We start from the raw sequence: 17,155 nt of genomic DNA, 5'->3' as shown, positions 1-17,155 counted from the left end.
ATTTTTGCTCAGACAGAGCAGGAGGGAGAGAGAGTGAGAGAGAGAGAAACACCGACGTGAAAGGGACACATTGAGTGGCTGCCTCCTGCACAACCCCAACCGGGGTGGGGAACAAACTGCAAACAAGGCACGTGCCCTTAGCGGGAACTGAACCAGGGTCTCTCTGGACCACGGACTGACACTCTAACTGCTGAGCCAAACCGGCCAGGGCTAGAATATTTTGATTCTCAATAAAATATTAATAATCTTATATAAAAAAATATATAAATACAACTAATCGCCCACTTATCCTAAATCCTTTCTCTCACAAAGTAATCACTATCCTAACATCTGTGTTACCATGCCCATGAATATCATAATACTTTTACCACAAATGTACTTGTAATATTTTAAAATATTTTGTGTATTTTGAATTATTTTCATAAACATAAGTATACCTTATATATCATTTTACAATTTGCTTCTCTCTGTTAGCTTTATCCTTTTGAGATTTATCCACACCAATACCTGCGATAATACATCCACTTTGCATTAGACTTCCATTTCTCTGCCATCAAAGATTTCTTGATTTCCTGATTTTATTTATTTAATAGACTTTATTAAGTAAATTGCAGATCACTAATAGGCCATGTCATCTCTGGTGATAGTAATATTTAGTTTGTGAAAGAACACTCTCTCATGTTTTTGCTCACCCAGTTTGAGTAAAAGTTACATTCTGGGTCTACCCGATTTGCATGTTGGAACAAAATATCTTTCGGTGGCTATATTTCATTAATAACAGCCAATTCTACTACAATTCTACAGTAAAAAATATTCTTCCCTGTGAGCTAGAATTCAGATACCGGTCTCTCAATCTGTGCTAGCTACATGTGAATTGGAAAATGAAGTCATGAGGTCAACCGCAGAGTTCTTAAATAGAAAAGCAGACAGAGGCAGGATAAAAGAAAATATAAGATTAAGAGAAAAATGCATACAAAGCAAGTGATCAGGTTACCCACTCAAATTTGGGTTCAGCATTCAAATAATGTTCATTTTTGCCTCCTGGGCCCTTTCTCTCATCTGCAACTAGGGCATCATTCTAGTTTTCCCAGTGCTCCCTTATCCTGTATCACTTCAATCAACTGACCAAACACTTCAGCACGCTCTCCATTCCTCTCTCTCCCCCATGCACCTCATGAAACTCCTTGCACCTAACCTTTGTGTCTCATATCAGCACAGGAGCACAGACCAAACTAATGTTGGCTTTACTTTGCCATGGTGTTCTTTTCATTGCTTTTTTTCATCCTCCTTATTATTATTTTTTAAATAAAATAAGCACCATTCTGCCTAAAATTTTAAAATTTCACCTTGCTTAAAGACAGGGATGGTTGAGATGAACAAGAGAACTCTTTTTGAGTAACACAGTCTCATTCCAGAAGCTATATTGTCAGGGACCAAACATGAACAGTCCATGAACAGAATAATCAAAACTATATAAGTCATTAATTAGGGTGCCATTTTTATCTCAATTGTAAGATTTTTAACAATTAATATTTATTAGCCTACTAAAGACCCTTGATTTCCCTGAAAAATGTTATTTTATGAAATTACTCAGTTGGGCATTGAATGTGCACATTTATGTGAAATTAAAAAATATCATCTTTTACCAAGTGAGTATCTCTCATCTTCGTATTGCTCTTAATGGTCTACAATGAGTTTTCAAGTCACAATACCATTTTATCCTTAAAACTATCAGATGCCCTAAGTGGAAAGCATACTCTTACTGTTTTATAAGTGGGCAAATTGATTTCAACAACTACATAACTTGCAGGTTACAGAGCAAGTAAGTGGCAGAATTAGCCCTGAAATCGAGGGCTGCTAACACCTAACAAAGGACATAAAGGAGCTTCTTCAAGCTTTGCACATCATTTGTTTTTCCATCTGTATTAGTTGGCGAAGGCTGTCGTAGCAAAGTGCCACAGATCGAGTGGCTTAAACAAGAGAACTTTATTTTCTCACAGTTTTGGAGGCTAGAGGCCAAGATCTAGGTGTCAGTAAGGTTAGTTTCTTCCAAGGTCTCTCTTCTTGGCTGAGAGATGGTCGTCTTCCCCTGGTGTCTTTACAGGATTTTCCCTGTGTGTATGTCTATTTCCTGATTTTCTCTTCTTATAAGGACACCAGTCATATTGCAGTACAGCCCACCCTAATGACGTCATTTTAATTTAGTTACCTCTTTAAAGATTCTGCCTCCCAATACAATCACCTTCAGAGGGCTAAGACTTCAAACTATGAAAATTGAGAGAAAACAATTCAGCCCATAATACAATCATTGTCAAATTTGAAAACTAAGATAAATACCATAAATTTCTACCATCTTAACAAAATAATTGCTTTTGGTTTTCAAGCTCCTTTTCAATCCTTATCCATTTGCTCACATATTTCACAATTTATACATAGTGGTGTATTTAGCTCCCCTCCCCGCAAATATTGCTATCGAATTTCCCAGCTATGTGCACAACATCTGGCAATTTTCAAGTTCCATTTGTGAATTGCATTGAAATCAGCTGAGGTTTTATATATAAATCTTCACTGATCACTATTGCAATTTAGATTTTTCCAAATATTATCCCCCAAAAATGAAGAGGAAATAGTAGTGACTCACATCCTGTGTAGACTGTTTAAATGAGTGAGTGCATGAATCCTCATACAAGTGAGCAAATGCTTTACTTGCCAATAAAAGCATTAAACCCTGTACATGTTTATGAAGTTGAACAAGTATTATTTGGCAAGTTCCCTAATAGGACCATTTTTTTTAATAAAAAAATATTTTTATTGATTTTTTTAGAGAGAGAGAGGAAGGGAGAAAGAGAGAGAGAAACACTGATGTGAAAAACATGTTGATCGGCTGCCTCCTGCACGCCCTCTACTGGGGATCGAGCTGACAACCCGGGCATGTGCCCTGACCAGAAATTGAACTGCGACCTCTTAGTCCATGGGAGGATTCTCAATCCACTGAGCCACACTGGCCAGGCAAATGTTTGTTTGTTTGTTTTTTATATAAGATGATGGGTATATTAAATTTTTTTCTCTTGCTAGACTCTATTCAAAAACATATGGTTATGAGGTAAACTTGTCTTGTGGAATCAGCTATAAGCAAATCATTTTTCTAACCAATTCATTCACATTTCCAAAGGAAATATGATCTCTCTTGGGCAAGCAATAAAACCAGCAGACAGTGCAACAGCAGAAGGAGATACTCTTCAGAAATAATATGTGGTGTCTGATCAAGTGGTAATGCCAAACACAGACAGATGGAAATTGATTAATTTTACTACTATATCACAGCAGTATATTCATTGCAGACTTCCCGTGAATATTGCTGCTTTCCAAATTTCTCCATTATCCACATTAATTAAGTTTTAAGAGATAAACACCCACCTTTTTGTTTGTTTGTTTGCTTATTTGTTTTTAAGCTGACCTTTGCTTTAATTGATAGAAATTTAACATGAAAGGATAAAGAAGAAGTGTAAAGTCACAATTTTAACTGGGAAGAGTGCCAGTTCCTTTCCATACATCATGTTATTTACCTCTCACTGTAAATCTTCAAAATGGATATTATTTACCTGCTAAACTATATGGGAATTAAAACTAAAAGATATTAAACTGCAGGTCTGCTTATTTGAACCAAGGTTGTTACCCTCCAAAGTCCATGGTCTTTCAAAATTATGGGCTGAATCCACTTTTTATGGTATATTATTGGTCCACCTGTGAATCACAGGAGCACCCGGTCCTTTCTCATTTTTGGGATCACAGGTTCCGTGTCCTGCACCATGAAAACAGGGAAGTTCTTATTGTGATCAGCATTCTCCACTGAAGAGTCCTGAGCTCCTGGGATCCAAGCAAAGGCATCAGGATCTCATCCTTAAAAAGGCATCAGGAGCTCATCTTTAAAAAAACAACTTACAAACAAACATCTTTAACATTAATTAACTGATTAACTAATTAATTTTTAAAAATTAAAATTAATATTTACATGCCCACATACATGCATCTAATATTTCAAATCTGCTCCAATATCAGGCAAGACTGAGAATGGTTCCCCCTCTCTTCTCATTTTCCTCATCTCTATCCCCCGTTTGCTCTTATTTCATTTCTTAACTAAATTTTATATGTCATGAGGAAAGCAGAAAAAACTCTTAACATTTAATTTGCCCAGATTTTCATGTCTGACATTCTAGGTCCCAAAGGTAGATTCCACTGCTAATAATATGTCCTCCCTGCTCAACCTCTCCCACCATCACCAAGTCATAAAAGACGCAGAATGCAAGGTGTGAGATTATCCTTTTGTAGAAATGACTCATGGTCAGTCAGAGTGACCTGGGTACAAGTCCTCAGAGAAGCAGAAATGGACTGAAATTGTAACTGAGACTATCTAATTTCAAGTAGAATTTCATGTTAATCTCTCTGGGAAAAAAAAAAAAAAAAAAGATAAACAAAAGAAAATTGTCAAGACAGCCTCTCTCACAGAGCATTCAGTGTCTAAAGATCAAAGTATATCTCCATACTTTGTATTTCAGTTGCCCCAAAGCACAGAACATCTCAACCCATCTACCAACTGGAGGCTAGGGCCCAAAGAACACTCATTGCCCTCTCCTTGATTCTATCCCAGGTGCACTGAGCAATTTTCTGATCATAATTTTCCCTTATGGAAGATTTGCCACAGGGAGAAAAATGTATTGATCAGCAAACATGATTTTTGCAAACTCTCAATGCATTCAGTTCTCAATGTAAATTAATAGATTGGCTTTCTGGTTTTTATACATCAATCTCTACTAGTTTGTTCTATGAGTCTGTTTCCTGAGGCAGATTTATTCCTGATCCACGGACAAATGATTTTTTTTTTTAACTTAACTTTATTGTTGGCTGTATTATAGATATCCTCTCTTTTTTCCCCCATTGATCCCCTCCTCCCCAAATCTGCCACCCTCCCGCCTTCCCCACACTATTGTCTCTGTCCATTGGTTTTGTATAATGCATAGAAATTCTTCGGTTTGCCCTGGCCGGTTTGGCTCAGCGGTTGGAGCATCGGCCTGCGGTCCAGAGAGACCCGGGTTCGGTTCCCGCTAAGGGCACGTACCTCGGTTGCAGTTTGTCCCCGGCCCTGGTTGGTCGTGCGTGTGGCAGCCACTCGATGTGTCCCTTCACATCGATGTTTCTCTCTGTCTCTCTTCCTCTCTCTCCCTCCCGCTCTATCTGAACAAAAAATGGAAAAATGTCCTCAGGTGAGGATAAAAAAAAAAAAAAAAGAAATTCTTCGGTGTATCTCTTCCCGCCCGCCCTCTCCTCTTCCCCTTGAGGTCCATCAGTCTAACAACCAATGTGTACTTCTTAATACCTTCATCTTTTTCACCCAGCCTCCCCCAGCTCCCCAGCCCCCACCCATGTGCCAAGCAACAAAAAGTTCTCTGTATCTATGAGTCTGTTTTCTGTTTTGCTTGCTCATTTTGTTTGTAGATTCACTTGTTGCTAGATATGTATTTATTGCCATGACAAATGATATTTTTAAGCCCTTCAGGTAACCCGACTTAAGTGTAAGTTTTCCCATTTGAGGAAATAATAGCCTTAGTCATGTTGTGTCCAATCCCTTATTTCTTCTGTTCTTTGTCTTTATAGCTTGACTAAGAATATATCTCCACACATGCTTCTGGGTGCACAGCTTCGCAAGAAGTGTGGTGAGCACCGTGTTACCATATACAGATTACAGATACTGATGCTCTCGGGGGGACCACGGTGGGCTGGAAGGCTCTGGCCAGTTGCCACCAGCCGCATGCTGCCTCCTGAATGCTGTGTTATTATTATATGATATCATATTATTACCATGATATAAAAAGTATGGCAAAGCACTGACATATAGGGCGCCACTGCTCAGTGCACATTGTTTTCATCATCAAAGAAATGCATCATGGCCTTTAAGTCCTTTCGCAAGTTTTCTCTTTTCCACCTACCAGAGTTGTCTCTTGCCTAATGCCACACCTCTTAGTGTTCAGTTAAGCTACACTATATATTACCTAATACTTTCTTCTTGTTCTTAACTCTCATTCATGAATTAAACTGAACTGCAACTATCAACCATGCTGCTCTACCTCTAAGACCATTTACTTTGAGAAGCTTTTCTTAAAGAGACAAAACACAATCTTAAAGAGATTATGTTCCTTGCTGCATTATTTACAACAGCCAAGATATGGAAGCAAACTAAATGCCCATCAGTAGATGAGTGGGTAAGGAAGACGTGGTAGATATTATATACAATGAAATATTGCTGGGCCACTAAAAAAATGAAAACTTATTATTTGTAACAACATGGATAAACCTAGGGGTTTATGCTAAGTGAAATAAGTAAGACAAGGCAAATTATTGCCTAAGTAGCCCATTTGATTGCCAGCGATACTCCAAAACCCCTTCTCCAATCATACATAGTAATAGAAATTTATGTGAGCACATCCTACCCATCCAAAGATCACATCTCCCAGTCTCCCTTGCAGTCTCCCTTGCAGTTAGGTGTGGCCATTCAGAGTTTGTGTTGAGGTAATCCTTTACTTACAAAAAATTAAGCACACTCTGGGGGATAGCACTACCCCTCACAATCTTGCATAAATTCAAATGTTTTCAAAATTCAAATTTCTCCTCAAAATATAAACTGTAATTTTCAAGAGGAAACTGGTAAATATTGTTTTCTCCACCTCACTACAATCTTAAAGTTGTTCCTTATAGTTAACATGAATCCGTATCTACATTATCTCATCTCAAAGTACAAAAATGTTTTATTGTGAATGGTGTGAATAACTGTGAAAGGTCTGGCATTTTACCCTCCTTCCCAGTAAACAAATTAGCCTAATAGAGTTTCATAGATGCTAGCAGAAGACATGACACTCCTGGGTTAGAGACAAAGAACTTTATTAGCATGACCTTCATGCCCACATCAGTTTCCCTATTCCCAAGTACCTTAAGGGCAATATGTAGGGGCCTATGCTTGTGCTGCATACACAGTGGGTTTGTGTCATTGAATTTAGGAAACCTCGAATCTTTAAAATGAACTAGAAGCAAACCTGCCCTTTGTCCTGGATGGGAAATATTATCCTGATTATAGAGACAGGAGACAATTCTTTCCTTTGCAGGGAAGGAAACTCTCTCTGTCTTCTCAGGTTGTTTATTATACACATCCTTGAGAAGGATTTGGAAAAGAAACAAAGAAAAGAAAAGAAAGCTGTAATTGCCTCTGCTCTCAACAGTCACAGATCCATGGAGAATTGCCTCCTAAGAAAATGACAAAGATCAGACTTTAGCATGCAGAGGCTCTATGAAAAAAAGAAATGAAAACATCAGATGAAGCAACTCCTATTTCCTTCTGTTTAAGGGAAAAACAAACTGTTTGCCCAGCCGAAGTGGACAGAAACATCAAGTAATTATCCAATAAGTTCAGGTGAAAGAGGCAGTTAATATGCACTGTGAGAGGCCAGCTCCAGTCCCTTATGTAGGGTTCCTCGTGCCTCAGTCTCTGACAATCCTCGGGACAAGGATTTGAAAGTGGTGCTGAGACTAAGAGTGTGAGAAACTTCATGGAGCAGGCTGGTAAAAGATGTGGTTGGGTAACCAGTGTGGCTACCCAGAGAAACAAACCATTTCAAAAGAGGACTCTGATTTCTTTCTTTTCCATGTGGAATTTTTCCTTTTATTGTTCCTCTCCTCTCCTCCCCCGCCTTATTCAAACTTATGTAAACGACAATCTGAGAGCACTTAGCATAGGACCAGCATGGTTTTATGTTAGATAGTTTAGTTAGATAGATAGATAGTTAAATGATAGATAGATAGATAGATCCCAAAAAGGTAGACCCTAGCATCATCTTTCTTTTACCTAAGAGAAAACTTAGGTATTAAAAAATTATCTTCACACTGGCCAGTGTTGTCAGTTGGTTGGAGCACCATCCTGTGCACTGGAAGGTCACCGGTTCAATTTCCAGTCAGGGTACATACTCAGGTTGTAGGTTCAATCCCGGTCTGGGACAAGTATGGGAGGCAACTGATATATATATATATATGTCTCTCTCTCACATCGATCTCTCTCTCTCTCCATTCTTCCCTAAAAATCAATTTTAAAAAATTTTGTTTTAAATGAACTTCTCCAAAGTCACTTAGCTAGTAGATGCATAGTCAGGATCTGAATGTAGAAAGTTTAACTCCAAAGTCAATACTCACCATCCCTACATATCACTTCTCAATGTCGGCACCCTGTGTGTGATCTCCATACTTTCTTCATGCCAAAAGAATAACATATATAAACACACAGTCACCCATGTAGGGATTTGGGGAAATTTTTGTCAGTGTTTGTTTCCTAAAATTGAGATAACTACACCCTCTTCCTTATGTTCTCTTGCTTTTCTCACTTGAAAAATCTTCCCAAGTTCACTGACATAGACCCAATCTACATTTTTTCATGAAACACAATATTTTATCACAAGAATGTACCATAATCTATTCAACCATTACTTGGTTGATGGTCATTCGCCTTGTTTCCAGCTTGTTCTCACTACAGATCTTCTGGCAGTGAACTCCTTGTGTATACATTTTTATGGACCCATGTTTTTATTTTGTGAGCGATTCCCAGGAACGGGTCTGCTGAATGAAGGGTACCCGTATCTCTGTACTGAGTAGACAGTGCCAAACTGCGTCCCGAGTCACACTTCACCAGCAAAGGATGAGAGCACCCTGGCTTCATATCCCCATCAGAGGGGATGAAATTGCTCCTTTTAAACGGCACCAATCTGATGGCAATAAAGTGATTTCTCACTGTTAATTTAAATTGCATTTACCAAGTAGTAAACTTCAGATTCTTAACAAATGTGATTGACCATTTAGATCTGTTCTTCTGTCAATTACAGAGTCAAATCTTTCTTCGCACTTTTTAATAGAGCTGTTTTTAAAGTTGGATTTAAATTGTTAAGTTGCACATTTTTAATAGGGTTTTTAAAATATAGGGTAGTTTTATTAAATAGTTCTATATTAGTTAAGGACTTTCTTTATTATAGATAGCAGTCCTTTTTCTGTCATTTGCGTTTTAGTTTTTTTTTTCCAAAATCTATAATTTCTATTGAATTTAGTTTTAGAAAATTTTATACAAAAGCTCTTAAATTATAAATATTTGAGTATATTTCTCTTTTCTTTTATAGAATTTGAGTATCCTATCTCTAAGAAAATGTCTATAATCTTAAACTTTTACATGAAGTAATCCACATTTTCATCCAAATTTTTTAATGTTTAAATGTAAGATTTAATCTATCTGAAGTCTATTTGTATATATGACTTGAGGTAGGCTTCTAAACTTATTTTCTTCCAAATGGATAATCAGCTGTGTCAGAATAATTTGTTAAGTAAGCCATGAATTAAATCTTTGTCACATACTAAATTGTCCTGTTAGGACATATTCTGAACACTATTCTGCTTCATTGGTCAATTTGTATTTTTCTGTGCCACATAACACTGCAATCACCAATTATTTCAAGACCAAATGAGAGGGGAAGAAATTTGTATGAACCAGTAAAAAAAAAAAGAAAAAGAAATTGAAAAAGAGAAACACAGTAGCATAAATAATAAACAAAATCAGATAGAAGTATATACACTGTTAAACAAAATGTGAACATTTTCTGTCTGTCAAGCCTTGCTGCTATTGTCTCCAGGGTGGCTGGCACAGTTTACAAAATCACCTTTAGCAACACTAAAGTAATTAACTCTTTTATATCAGCAATACTAGAGAATGTTTTCAAGAACATGGTTTCTTGCTTTACATAAATATCAGGGCTAATTTAATGTATTTTTGGGAAATCAATGTCATAATAAAGCAAAAACGTTTTGTTTTTAAGACTGAAGGCACCTATACAATGTCATTAATTTTATAATATGCCCCTAAGTTTTTGTAGTTGACATGATGTTATCTAAAGAATATTGACAAATTACTATCAACTAAGTGACAGCTGCTAAGATTCCTGTGAAGACAGCATTTAATGTGAAGAATATTGGCAGGTGACAATCAAATAAATGACAGCGGCTCAAGGTACCATTCTGGCCTCGTTGCCTTCTCCACAGTGTTAGCAGAGAGATGGATGAGTTTCAGCCAATCAGAAAAATGATTTAGCCATTAAGACATTTTTTCTCTCTTGGTATTTTTATCTCTATGGAATAGCTTACATTCTACTTCTGGAGATCTTTTTGGATATTTGAAATACTATGGTATATAAAGAATTTTTTTTTTTACCTTGTAGATTTGAAGTTGTCATGTAATTATCATCACCATTATTATTATTTTAGTACTGCTAACTTGGAAACACTAGATTAAAGTAAAGTTATATGAGCAAAACAATTAAAATACCTATAGAATTTAGGCATATATGGCTCACCTATACTCATCCTATAACATCTTGTCAATATCAACTTTATTTAAGTAAAACTTTTCAGAAAGGTCTGTTTCTTAAGGCTATGTACACTTATTTTGTAAAATGATTCATCAACAATATGGAGAAAGGTGAAATAATAGACACTGCTGTATTCCTCAGTATCTAGTTCTGATTTCAATTGGAGATTAAATTTCCTGATGTCCTCACTTTAATAATTGCTGAGGCTGACTTTTATGAGGCTATCATGAAGAACGCGTTAAGCTTTCAAGGGAATGTCATTTAAAATACAGAAAATTAGATGCTGATATGCCTAAGTACCTGCTAATAATTAATTAAAATGAGTTTCAATTAGTAGGTTCCTTAACATCCCACCTCTTTCTTCTAAAATGTTAATAAAGCAATTAATAGGCATTATTTGGGGCATTATAGTATTTGCACACATACAAGTAATGATCAACATTATATGCTTCTTGGTCTGTGTTTAGTTTAAAAAAAAAAAAAAACATAAAAGGCTCTACTTCATGCAGAGGAGATGCTATACTTCTATCACCCTAATGGTGTGAAAATGTAATGATGTTTTCCTACAAAGGAAAACCTCTTTTCTTTGATGTTGGAGCTTGCCTTCCATTACCACAGCCTCAGCAAGCTGAGAAGAAAATACACATTACCCACGCTATCAGAGGCTGCGACTGCACCGCTGACCAGCACATACTTAATTGCAGGATTTAAAATGATGTCTCTGCTTCTAATTTTTATGCTGGTAACTCTTTACTAAAACAATATAAGCAGCACTACCTAAACACAGCAGATGCAATGTCCTATTACTTCATAGAGGTATCTGCCAAAATAAAGTAGAAATCATAAAGATACTCAGTCTAAATGATGAATCACTGTACTCTGTCATCTTTGTGTTTACTTCACTTGTAAACATGCAATGTGACATAAACATCTTACACCTGTTTACATGAAGATAAAACTCCCATTATTCTCAGAAACACAAATTAAGCAGAGGCTAAATGATTACAGACTAAATGTAGAAGATATTCTAGTAGATGTACTTTTTCAATCCAATTCAAATGTGGTATTCCAAATTAAAAAGTAGTCTATGAACTGAGGCTCAGGGAAGCTGACCTGGCTGGAGCCACAGGCAGCTCCTTAAAGGGCCCGCGAACGGACTCATCAGACTCTCTCCCTCTAAGCTCGGAGGGGAGGCAGCTCGAGGGGCACCAGAGACATACAAGGAAGAACTGAGCTGTTTGGCACTGGAGCGAGGGCTGGAGAGGGGGCTTTCTCGGGGACAAACGTGCTGTAAGAGGCCTTTGTTCCTTTGGTGAGCCCCTCCCTGGGGCGGCAGACAGTCGCCATATCTGGGACTCCAGCAACCTGGCTCACACTGGTAGCCCCGCCCTGCTGACTCCCTGAGGCCCCGCCCCGCCCCACACAACTTTCAAGCCCACCCAAGCTGTTGCTACTTGCTTAACCATAGGATTGGCCTGTCTTGGATCCTGCTTCAGGTTTTTCCTAAATTCTTTCAAACGAGCAGCATAGGGTCTCAGCGAGCCCCATACCTCTCATTAAGTAATACACAGAAACAAACACAGGGAGGAAGCCAAAGTGAGGATACAAAGAAACAGGTCCCAAATGAAAGAACAGAACAAAACCCCAAGAAAAGAACTAAGCAAAATGGAGATAAGCAACCTAACAGATGCTGAGTTCAAAATACTGCTTATAAGGATGCTCAATGAACTCAGTGAGGGCCTCAAGAGCATAAAAAAGGACCAGTCAGAAATGATCGCTGCACAGTTAGAAACGAAGGAGGCTTTAACTGAAATAAAGAATAATTTACATAGCTTCAATAATGGAGTACGTAAATCCAAGGAGCAAACCATCGATTTAGAATATAAGGAAGCAAAAAACGCCCAACCAGAACAGCAAAAAGAAAAAAGAATCCAAAAAAATGAGGATAGTGTAAGGAGCCTCTGGAACAACTTCAAGCGTGCCAACATTCGCATCTTGGGGGTGCCGGAAGGAGAAGCGAGAGAACAAGAAATCGAAAACCTGTTTGAAACAATAATGGCAGAAAACTTTCCTAACTTGGTGAAGGAAACAGACATACGAGTCCAGGAAGCACAGAGAGTCCCAAACAAGATGAACCCCAAGAGGCCCACACCAAGACACATCATCATCAAAATGCAAAAGGTTCAAGACAAAGAGAGAATCCTAAAAGCAGCAAGAGAAATGCAGCTAGTTACCTACAAGGGAGTACCCATTAGGCTGTCAGCTGATTTCTCAAAAGAAACTTTGCAGGCCAGAAGGGAGTGGCAAGAAATATTCAGAGTGATGAAAACCAAGAACCTAACAACCAAAATTACTCTATCCTGCAAAGCTGTCATTTCGAATTGATGGACATATAAAAACTTTCCCAGACAAGAAAAAGTTAAAGGAGTTCATCACTACCAAACCGTTATTATATGAAATGATGAAGGGTCTTTTTAAAGAAAAAGATAAAATGTATGAACAAACAAAATGGCAATGAATACATATCTATCAACAATGGAATCTACAAACAAAATGAACAGGAAGAACAGGAACATTCTCATAGATACAGAGAAGATTTTGTTGGTTGCCAGTTGGGAAAGGGGTTGGGGGAATGGATGAAAAAGGTGAAGGGATTAAGAAGCAAAAAATTCATTGCTAGACTGACAAACCTCAAAGGGAAAGGGGTTGGGGGGGTGGGAAGAAATAAACCAAAGAACTTATATGCATAACCAATGGACACGGACAATAGTTTGGGAAAAGGTGGGAGGGGGGCGGGAGTGGGGAGGAGGGGGTCAATGGGGGAAAAATGTGGAATATCTGTAATACATTTTACATCCAACAATAAAGATGTGGAAAAAAAAAAAAAAAGTAGTCTATGAAGATCACTCTGTCTTAAACATGGAAAGAGGAAGAGAGAGAGATCATTGCTTGGGAAAAAAAAAAAAAAAAAAGGGAATAACTCATTTGCAAGGTTTTTGTGAGAACTGACTTAGATAACATGTTGCAAAGTGTCTAGTTCAGTATTGTAACATTTTTCAGTTTTAGAGTTAATAAAATATAAAAAAGTGAAGATCTTGAGGTTTATAATATTTTATCAAATAAGAAGGGGTGGGAGAAATAAAAGGAGAAGAACATAGAAAGAAGAAGAGAAAGAAAATATGGAAAAGATAAAAAGCTAAAAGTGGGAGAAGGGGACCAGACGACCGGGTTGGGCATTGGGGGTCTGCTTCACTGAAAGCCATTTGAGCCTCTTTGACCAGGAATGTTTGCACCCCAGGGAGGTTTTAGCATTTATAACAATAATGCCTATCAGACCTTTCTAACAGTGAACAAAATGTAATTTTTTGTCAAAGAAGTTGAATAAGTTTCAGTAGGAGCCCAGCCACCGACATAGTCAGTGTGCTGGTGCATATCAGAATTCTGAACATCCTAAAAGAATTTTGGCTACAGAAGTCCATATATAAATTCTGATAGGGGTAGTGGGCAGGAATAGAGAAATTTCATCTGATCTCTCAGGCAGATATCATATATTAGACCTTTAGGAGATGGAGATGTTGGCTTGATTCTGGGAGTTTGAGCTGTCCTGCTGAGAACCCAGTGAATTAGAACAGCCAAAATTTCTGGACTGTTCTTTTCTCCTACAGACCTAAACCTCTTCTCCAATAACAACACAAATTCCCTAAGGCTGTTCAAAATAAAGCCAATCCATTAACTGGAGTAGCTGTTGCCTAAATCAGATATGCCAGTTACTTCATGTTCCAAATCTATTCCTATTAGCATTTACTAATATACTGAGTACATTGCTAACATATATGACTATAAGGAATAAAGTTCTGGTGTGCACCAAGGTATGATTTAAGCAGCATACAAAATTAAGTGACCCACCATCTTTTACATTGATATCATCCCAGACTTCTCAAATAACCAAAAGTTCACATTGGCTAAACTACATATGTCCAGCCCTTTCCTAATGGATATCCCTAATGGCCAGTTAACTGGTGACTTTTCCCAAGTAATAAACATCAAGCAAAGCATATAAAAATGTGGGCTTATAGATATATGGACATATGGCAACGCAGTAGGAGAATTTTAACACCTGTTGTCCTCCTAACTTAGTCTACTTTGAGAGCCAGCTGCAGTATTCACATAACTTGTCCAAAACATCAGGGTGTTACCCTGATGCTGCAAAAACACATACGTAGTCCACTGCTTCTTTCATTATCTAAAACAAGTGAAAAGGTACCATGAGGTAGGGAATGGGCTGTTGAGGCCTGAGAGTCATACAGGTCCTAGAATCCAGTGGTCTTCGATCAACAGACAAAATGACTAAAATGAGGAAAGTAAATACCCAGGATACTGACTTGTGTCAGGAGAGAAATCACTGCTTCTGAGAGGTTAGCAAGTGAATGCATTTAGCAGAGTTCTGTGGTCCCAGAAAAGCTTCAAAGCCTGGATTACCCAGGACATGACTGCAGGTGCCTCCTGGGTAGGGTGAGTGTGTTCTGTGAGCTTACTATCTACATACGTATCTACATCTGTATGCAGTTTCTTACACTTAATGGTGAATATGTAATGTAGTAGGTGTTAGATATTAGATATGCATAGATTCAGTTCTGTTAAATAAATGTACTAATATAACTTTGTGGTGAGGAAGTCTGCATTGGGTTTTAGGAAACTTTTGTTTGCTAACGTCCTGAGAAGGGACAAATACCAAGTCACACAGTTTTATTTCATGAAATGAAACTGGGCAGAATTCACAAAAATCAGCAAAGGGAATACTGCTACACAATAAAATGGAAACAAAGCAACAAAAGAGTATGTTAGTTCACTATCATGATTATAAATCAGTAATAAATGTTTAAAAATCTATATTCAGCAAGTTACGGTTAGACGCTTACAGGTTCAGTTTATAATTGAGGCAAATTTTTATTAAAATGGCCAAGTATGTTTATATTCACTCCTAAATATGTAGGGTAATAATATTACCCAATTTAACTGTTAGCTACTAAAAATATTTCAGGACAAAGATTAGCTATTTTTTTTTTTTTTTTTTTTTTTACTAAATTAGCTATTTTCAAATACAGATCAAATTATACAATTGTACAATTGTTTGAGCCAAAGTTGCCAATAAACTTTATAATCAGCAATACTGAATTTCTTTTTCACCCATAAAGCAAATACTATAAGAAAAGAACATCCAGAGAACAAAAACGGCTCTTGGAGGCTAAAAATACAGTAACAGAACTCTAAAACTTGATAGAATAAATCTCTCAGAAAAAGGAACAAAAAGACAAAGATAGAAATATAACAAAATAAAAATAATGGAACAATCCCCGTGAATTCGTGAAAATAGGAATCTCAGAGATGTCACCAAAAAAAGGAAAGACAGAAAATCATCGACAAAATAACTCAAGAAAATCTCCAGAACTGATAGATAGGAGTTTCTAAATTGATAAGGGCCAGTAAGGCAGCAAGACAGGAGAATCTGGCCTTGGGATTGAGTTCACGCTGCAGATGCTTTAAGATGTACAAACAAACACCAAAAAATGTGTCAGGTAGCCAGTGCGCAACAGTGGCAGCAAAGCAAACCAAGGCAAACACTCCAAGAAGGTTCTTAAACCCTGCGTTTTGAACCTGTGCAACAGATTGTAAGGGGCTATCACTGGGGGGAATCACTCAAGTTAAAGTTGTGCCTACAACGGATCATACAGATACAGAGAAATTGAAAGCCAGAAAGCAGATTAAGTTTTTTGAAGACGTTCTCCTGTGTGAGGATGAACTTCACGATCATGGAGTTTCAATCCTAAGGGTGAAAATTAGAGTAATGCCTTCCAACTTTTTTCTGCTATAGCAGTTTTTCTTGAGAATTGATGGGGTGCTTATCAGAATGAATGACACCAGACTTTACCACAAGGCCGACAAGAACTACATGTCACGAGAATATACATGTCACATGACACAAGAGAGAAGAATTGCTCATTTAGTCCATGTTTCTCCTTCTCTCTTCAAAGAACCTAACGAAGTGTCACAGTATTTACCAGTCAAGGAGGCAGTCTGTGAGAAGCTAATATTTCCAGAAAGAATTGATCATAACCCTGCAGGCTCACAAGAAAATGCACTTGTAGAATAGAACCTGCCGTACCATATACTCACCGTGGAATCTGATGGAGACCTCAGCTATGGGAATGGGGGTATTTTTATTATGAGAATTAATTGCTTTGTCTGTGTGCAGATTTTCTGTAGCCTTAAAGGAAGAAAAAAATTGGCCACTAAGAACCCAGAATAATGGATAAAAAGGACAGTGTCCAAGAAAGAGCATTTTGAAATTTTACAGCACTGGAACCAAAAAGAGGATCCTTTGAGCTGACACAGATAGGCCATATATATAGGGTAGGCCAAAAGTAGGTTTACCATTGCAATACAAATAAATAATACAATAATTAATAAATAATAATACAAGAATGAACTGTTTCACATACTTATAAAAGTAAACCTACTTTTGCTCATCCCTGTACACACACACAAACACGTACACATACACTCCAAACCAGAAGAGTATTCCCTCCCAAATAAATTACTAGTCATCTGTTAGGGTGGAATAAAGACATTTCTGATCTGCAAAGAGTTCCTACCACACTACCTTTAAGTAAGACACTGCAGAAATACTCCACAAAAAAGACAAAGTATTTCCA

General features: G+C 37.5%; 1 pseudogene; it reads left to right on the top strand.

The window, feature by feature from the left end:
- The window catches only part of LOC118620363, a 53,335-nt pseudogene extending 36,742 nt beyond the window's left edge, over window positions 1-16,593 (top strand).
- Window positions 16,594-17,155: the final 562 nt, after the last annotated feature.

Source organism: Molossus molossus, unplaced genomic scaffold (assembly GCF_014108415.1).
Source record: "Molossus molossus isolate mMolMol1 unplaced genomic scaffold, mMolMol1.p scaffold_m16_p_7, whole genome shotgun sequence".
Classification (NCBI taxonomy): Eukaryota; Metazoa; Chordata; class Mammalia; order Chiroptera; family Molossidae; genus Molossus; species Molossus molossus.
This window is presented reverse-complemented; position numbering and strand designations above follow the sequence as displayed.